Here is a 7,504-nt window from a genome sequence, read left to right as displayed (position 1 = left end):
CCATTACGCATCCCGAACAAAACTACACAGAAAAAAGGGGAAGTTTTCTTTCCTCTAATTCTTATGGAATACGAACTGAACGCAAATAATATTCGTATTCTCTTTCATGTTGGAGCCGCCTGCACTCATATGCACGCAGTAACACTAAGAACTGCACCTCTATTCTACTTCTTCCATTTTTCTGCGTTCATAAGCGGAATAAGTGCAAAGTATTCGTCATGAGAATATAATGCCGATAATTAAGTGCGGCATGAATGTGTGACGCTCATCATAACGCTGCTTCCGCGTAGCCAGCTGCTACGGTTTATGGGGGTCTAACATCCCAAAGCGACTCGGGCTATGAGGGACGCCGTAGTGATGGGCTCCGAAAATTTCGACCACCTGGGGTTCTTTACGTGCACTCTCATCACACAGTAAACGGGCCTCTAGAATTTCGCCTCCATTGAAATTCGACCGCCGCGGCCGGGATCGAACCCGCGTCTTTCAGGTCAGCAGCCGAGCGCCATAACCACTGAGCCACTGCGGCGGCTCCCACCCAGCAGCTACAAGGAAATATAAAAGGCTGTGGCGCAAACCTGGGGAATTTATTTTTCGAAGGAGATTTTGCTTGAAGACGGAGACCAGCTCGCGCTACGAGCGCCGCTCGCCCTTTCATGGCACGTAGGTGTACACGTCCTCGTCATCGAGAGCCCTCTTTATGTACTCTCGTTTCTCCATGGCCTCGATCCTTTTCTTGATCTCATGGGGGCTAGGGATGAACCCTATGCGCAGCAAGCTGATAACCTCAGGGACGAGCTCGTTGTAGGAGAGCTTCCGGTGTTTCTTCATCACTCGCACAATGGCGGCGTCCAATTGAAACCTTAGTTCTCCACTGATCACGTTTCCTGCCACCGCCTCGTTCCTATTCGCCTCGTTCTTCCTCTGGGCGGCGAGCAACACGATCTTCACCTGGCGAGATTCAGGAGCGAAAGAGTGATTCACTGCAAAGACCTGGCCTCGTTTGATGTCATTTGCCTCGGGTTCCTTGACGAGCACCCTCTCGTTGGATTTTCCTGCTGACAACGACAGAAGCACGTTCACCAAGTCCTCCTCGGGAATGCCAGTCTTGTAGGCTATGTCCTCGAACGGGATCCTCTCGAGGTCATTGAACAGCATCAAAACGCACATTTGGCACGTGGATACCAAGATGGTGTACGTGTGCGCGTCACTGGAACGATGTGGGGACGCAGAATACATGGACAGCTCGTTGTCCTCGTTGAACACACTCAGTTCCGCCGAGCCAAACTGTGGCTGCAGAGTCAGCTTCCGGGCCTTGTGCTTCGCCATGTAGAACAGCCTGAATGTCTCAAAAACACCACGGGGGGCAGCAGGAATCTTGATTTGCTGCGTAACGGCTGGAACAGGCCAAGAGCCCTTGGTCAACAGGCGTACATTCAGGTCTAATTCATGCAAGTCGATTTCACATGAAGCCAAGATGGTCTTAAACTGCGCTGTCATGGTATTGGAGATAGCGACGTCGTTGAGCACGGCCTCAAGTTTTGACGTGAACATGCGGCCGCACTGAGCCTTGAGTTTGAAGATCATGCTTTTTTCGGCATCCTCTGAAACGCCTTCGTTAAGTAGCAGCCGCTTGCATAGGTGCTCCCTGTAGTAGCTCTCGAAAAGGTCTTTGTCTTTCAGGAACCGGAAGATCGCGACCGTTTTGTCGAGGAGCTGCTCTCGCTGGTGGCGAGTCATTTCTTTTATGCTGTTACTCAGTATGTCATCTACAAACAAGGCCAGATGCTCGGGCGACTTACGGTTGAGGCTGAGGAAGTACTCGAAGTTGGCATCGATCATCTGCTTCACCAGGCGCTCGCCATTGAAAGAGCTGTGCAGTAGGTGGTCAAATTGGTCCTTAAGATCCAGAAGCTTCTTTACAATACAGAGTGAGTCTGTCTCGTCACCGTCCTCCGTCATAATTGACCTGCCAAGCTCCCGCACGTACGTGTTCGCACGATCTAAAAATGTTTCCAGGCCGTTCTTAGTGTGACTAAGCAGACGAAACGTGCGAGCTAGTTGCTCCACCTGTTTGTGTACCAGCATGTGTACAACTCCCGAGCCTTCCATATCCACGATTTTCTTGACATGGTTTGCGACCAGCTCCTCGTAGACCACATGTCTGATGAGGCGTTGGGTGGAAACACTCAGGCACTCCTTTGCCAGCTCCACCTCTTCGCTGATACGCTGCTCCGCCATGTCGACGTAGGCGATCGCCGTCATTTTAGCAAGGTGCTTCTCACTTTCCAGGGCATAGAAACTTGCGGTCTGCGCCAGAAATGGGCGCTCGAAGTCTTGCTCGTAGACTGAATTATCAATACCAAGCTTTCCCAGCATCTCACAAGTGTCCTTGATCAGAACCCTGTCGACGTTCTCGCCCATGCGCTCGCGGTTTATCATGTGAAGCAATGCATCCCGAAGCTTATCCCGTATGTCAACGTGGCGGGCTATTTCGTCCCGGAAAATAACCCTGCCCAAGTTGTACACACTATGCTCTTCGTTCTGCGGTACGTACACGGAGTCCATATGCAAGGCAAAGTGGTCTATCACTTTCATCTTGGCCTGATGTTCGTTCCAAGCGCTGTTTAGTGTTTGCAGGAAGGTGTCTTGAGCGGAGGCCACGATCCTTGGCCGCACGTTGTTCACCAGTTGCTCAACTACCGCTTCGCGCAGGCCGCCGTAGAGTGTCGCCCCTTGTCCGTGGAACACCATGGTGTAGGCTCTGCGGTACAGCTCGTCGAATCGCTCACCATCCGAGCCGTTCGCCTGGATACCTTGTATGGCGTTCCACAAGGGCTGCCAGACGTTATCGGGGATGTCATCTTCCCCCGGACGGCGAAACATCGATACCCACACCTTCTTGGATTTTTTCTTCTCGGGGACTGAGGCTATGGCGTCCGCCGCTTCACGTTCTTTTCGCTGTTTACAGCTCTGCTCGAGCCATCGGCACTTCTTTCTCTTCCGGTATGACTGTTTCGCATGCGCGTGCATGTGCACAAGAACGTGTAGGTACTCTTCCAATGCGGACGTAGTTATGAAACACAAATTAATTCCAGTAATCTAAACATATTAAACTCGGCTGCATTACTGCCAAACAGTTTCAATTAGCGTTACATATTTAATGGAGATCTCATAGTGGCGGGATGAGTGGTTTATTGGTGAAAAATTCACAGATTATGTTTACAACATTCGATTCAGAGCGAAAGCACGGGCTTTTGTTTGCCAGCTGATTTTACGAATTTTTCATGCTTGAATGACTAAAATGAGGTACGCACATGATGACTGATTCAGTTTTCTGTCCTTTTTTTTTTAGCGGAAAAGCAAATGATTTTTTTTGCTCGGGTCTGAACATCTGGATTAGTGCTGCATAGAAGACGGCGATGAGAGGGCAATGCCGCGGGACGGAGCTCTCGCACCAGGCTGTGCATGCGGCGTTGAAGACGACGATGATGAGCACTCGCACTAGGATGTCCCTTGTGGGTGTATGCCATTTTATGAGGCCAACAACAACAACAACGTGTCATTAGCTTCTAAGCCGCCGTGGTGGCTGAGTGGCTATGGCGCTCGGTTGCTGACCAGAAAGGCGCCGGTTCGATCCCGGCCGTGGTGGTTGCATTTAGATGGAGGCGAATTTCTAGAGGTCCGTGTACTGTGCGATGCGTTAAAGAACCCCGGTTGGTCGAAATCTCAGAAGCCCTTCATTACGGTGCCTCTCATAGCCTTAGTAGCTTCGGGACGTTAAATCCCCATAAAAGAAACTAAACCAAACCATTAGCTTCTTGAGGACAACAACAAGAGCAAGAGACGATCACATACACGCAGGAGACGGTTTTGCTAGTATCTGAACCTGCAATCCGGATTAACTTTATTTTTCATTCTGCGACAATGTCACCTGTCGAACAGATCAATTTGCACAAAGCAGCTAACAGCAGACAAAAATAAGCAGCAGTATGCTCACCACAAAACAATCAAAGAACAGAAAAACGGTTGCGATCAGACTTTCTGGCTAGTTTTTGAGAGTAAGTGCGTGGGGAACAGCCATTTATAGGAATCGTTGCTGAGCCCTTTAGGCGCACTAATATTCAATAAAAGGCGCGGTGCTTTGACCTTACGATTGCTTTTCGCAGGCTTGATCTCTCACATTTTCACTACACGCTGTAATTTGGAGCTGTTGTTTTTTTTTTTTGGACCTAAAACTACTGTCCATGAACACCTTTTTAGCGGTCACGAAGCTTCCACTTAGTTTTATGCAGGGTCTTGGAAGCTACCGCTACGGCCATCGATGTGAATGAGGAGGCGACGATTCGGCGCCGGAAATGACGGGTTACGTAATGCGTTTGTGTTCGTACGCACTTATGGATGTTTCTGCGACTTTTCGCTGCTGATTTTTGGCAAGTTACTGGTCCAGTACATATATAGTACATATATATGCAACGCACATTCATAGCAAAACAAAACAAAAATTTTGGGGTGAGACTTGGGGCAACAGTAGAAAGATTATATACATTTAACCTACGCAAAGTAATTCCTGGCTGGAAAAATGTTTCTCCAAGTCCTATGTTATTCAGACGTTAAAAATTACCGAGTGCGAGTTCTCGGGAAAAGAATTACTGATGCCCTGCCTCGATACCCAGCCGCTTGGTAAAGTTACCACCTGATGGAGCATGCACGTTCCCACATACCTTCACACATGTCAGACCATTGGCTTACGTGACTGCATCGAAATATTTTTTTTTCTCGCACGCTCTCATCCGGTAAACTTTTGCGGCCGATAGTACACATTAATGTGGACTGTCAACTCGCAGCATTTTCTGAGAGAGCACTACAGCTGCTTGCCATCTGTTTGTTTCATAAGCATTTTTCACTCTACATATAGCTGATGGGTTGCTCTTTTCTCTTAGCTTGCCTACGCAGTAAATTCTAATTCGCGAAAAAGAGGGCAACGTGTCCTTCGACCTAATCATGTAGAGAGATTTTGTCCTTCGCAATAATAATCTTTGTTTATTGGGTTTCTAGCCTCATACACATCTTCGATGACAAAAATTGGAGAGAAAACTTAAGCTCCGCCTTCAGGGTATGCCGCGATAGTGTAATGGGTTTAGATAGCGTAAAGATGATGATGGTGATGATGGATTTTTATGGAGCTATAGGGCAGCTTTGGCCAAAGAGCGCCATGGCACAAGGTATTTTCTTCTACTCACGGTGGAGTCAAAGACCCATTTTCCAAGCATTTCACCCTCAAGAAGCCGAGCACCAGGTCAGGGGAAAGTTTGTACAGGTTGTATCACTGGTTTGTACCCGGCGGCACTGGGGATCCAACCCTGTACCTCCCGCATGCGAGGCGTATGCTCAAACCATTAGGCCAACGCTGCGGTTTAGATAGCGTAAGTTTGGCTTTGATGGTTTATGGGGTCTTAACGTCCCAAAGCGACTCAGGCTATGACGGACGCCGTAGTGAAGTTCTCCGGAAATTTCTATCACCTAACGTGCAGTGACATCTCACAGTACACGGGGCCTCTAGCATTTCGCCCCCATCGAAATGCGACTGTCGCTGCGATCGATCCGCCGCCTTTCGGGTCAGTAGCCAAGCGCGATAACCACTGAGCCACCATGGCGGCTAAATCGTGTAAAGTCTGAGGTGAAACACCTTGTATTGCACATAAATAACAGCGCGACAGACGGGACAATAAGGAAGAGACACAAACACGAGCGCTGTTTCTGCCGATCGTGTTTGTGGCGCTCGTGTTTGTGTCTCTTCCTTATTGTCCCGTCTGTCGCGCTGTTATTTATGTGTCATGTACCAACTGGCCCGGCTAATTCCACTCTTGGACCCTGTGTTGTCTCGTGCGAGTTACGACTGCTTGCACTTAGTCAAGAAAGCTACGCATGAAACAAATTACTAAATTAACTATGCCGCAACGAGATTTCAACCCGTTGCATAAACGTATGGAGGCGTTCAACTCAAATCAAAGGGCATTCCACTGTCAGTCGGCCTACTGCGACCGCTATTGGATGAGAATTATAACTTGGCGGCGTGCGTGGCCGCCGTATATTTGAACCATCACTCAGAAACTAACGGCGAATTCCAAAGGGCGAACCGGAGAATCTCTTTGAACCCGCGAAGCCGCAAGATGCCTGTAAAGGGGCCACACCGTTGCGGTCCAGTCAGAATTCAGGATCTGAATCCAAATCTGGCCATTGAAACCAGCTCTTCTGTTTCGCGCAGCAAGAAAACTAGCTCCGGATCCCCGTTTGGAATACGCCGTAAGCCTATAGCATGCGCTGACGAGGGCATGTAAATATGCACCTTTTAGTTACGGATGGCGCAGTGCGAACAGGCGCGTCGAGAGAAGAACGAAACCTCGCGGCGTGCACCCAAATGTGCGAAGTCAGTGACCAACTCTTGCACGCGCTTGCTCAGCGATGAAGCTGCACCGGGCCAGCCTCCTTAAAGGTGCACTAAAGAGGAATCTGAACTCGTCTTTTTACCGCGGGAACTCTATCTACACGTTCCGGGCATTCATAGAAACTTCGAATTATTGCCCCGTGCGGCCGATTTCCCTAATTAAATTGGATTAATGTCCCGACTGTCGCCTTTTTTTGAACTCAACGCGGTAGGTAGGAGGAGTCAGACAACAAACAAGTGGAGCGCCTTTCAGCCAGTCCAGTGGCGGCTTCGCTTTCGCTTTTATTCTGCTTTTTAGGTTTCAGTGAATAGACAGTTTCAGTCACAGGCAATATAGCCGCAAATTAAGTCCACGGAAATAAAAATACACGAGGACTCTTTGATTTACGTGTCACTCCGACGATGGCAGAGCGGCAAGCCGCCACGGAACTGTTTGACGCGTTGGTTGATTTTTTTTTTTATTTGATTTGATTTATTGATCTTTGTTGCTTTACAATTGTACGCAAACACTGCTCGGACCCATAGCCAACGGCTAGTAACGGGTCCAATAGAGAAAATGTATACAAGCATGCAGGCAACAATATACCAAAATAAAGTAAGCAAGTTAGTAAAAAAAAAGGCTATACATCACTCTCAACACTTGTAAGAGTATCAACAAAAGAAACACATATATTACAGATTATATAAACTAAAAACTTACAGATCAAACAAAACGCATAGAACTTACACAAAAATTAAGGCATCACAAAAAGCTAGAGGAAAATAGTTGTTAACTATTTACAAAACATCACAAGGGTACAACACACGAGAGGAGGATAAAATGATTTCAGTGCACACTTTTTAATCACAAAACACTTTTAGAATAGACGCAAATTTATAAATCTATAAATAAATCAAGGTATCAGGTTTCTGCTACATGCAAATAATATCAGACGACTAGAAAAAAAAAAGAATGAAAGTATGAATTCAAAGTGTGTCATTCTTTATAAGGTAATAATTTTTTATTCCAATGGAAAAGTTGTAGGCAGTCTTTAGGTCATGTGGTAGATTATTCCAAAT

The 7,504-nt window shown here is 47.5% G+C and overlaps 1 pseudogene; it reads right to left on the bottom strand.

Moving 5' to 3' along the window:
• Positions 1 to 651: 651 nt before the first annotated feature.
• Positions 652 to 2,883, bottom strand: LOC144120804 (cullin-3 pseudogene; annotated as a pseudogene).
• Positions 2,884 to 7,504: the final 4,621 nt, after the last annotated feature.

This window comes from Amblyomma americanum, chromosome 1, assembly GCF_052857255.1.
Source record: "Amblyomma americanum isolate KBUSLIRL-KWMA chromosome 1, ASM5285725v1, whole genome shotgun sequence".
Classification (NCBI taxonomy): Eukaryota; Metazoa; Arthropoda; class Arachnida; order Ixodida; family Ixodidae; genus Amblyomma; species Amblyomma americanum.
Note: the sequence above shows the minus strand (reverse complement) of the source record. Positions and strands in the feature narration are given on the sequence as shown.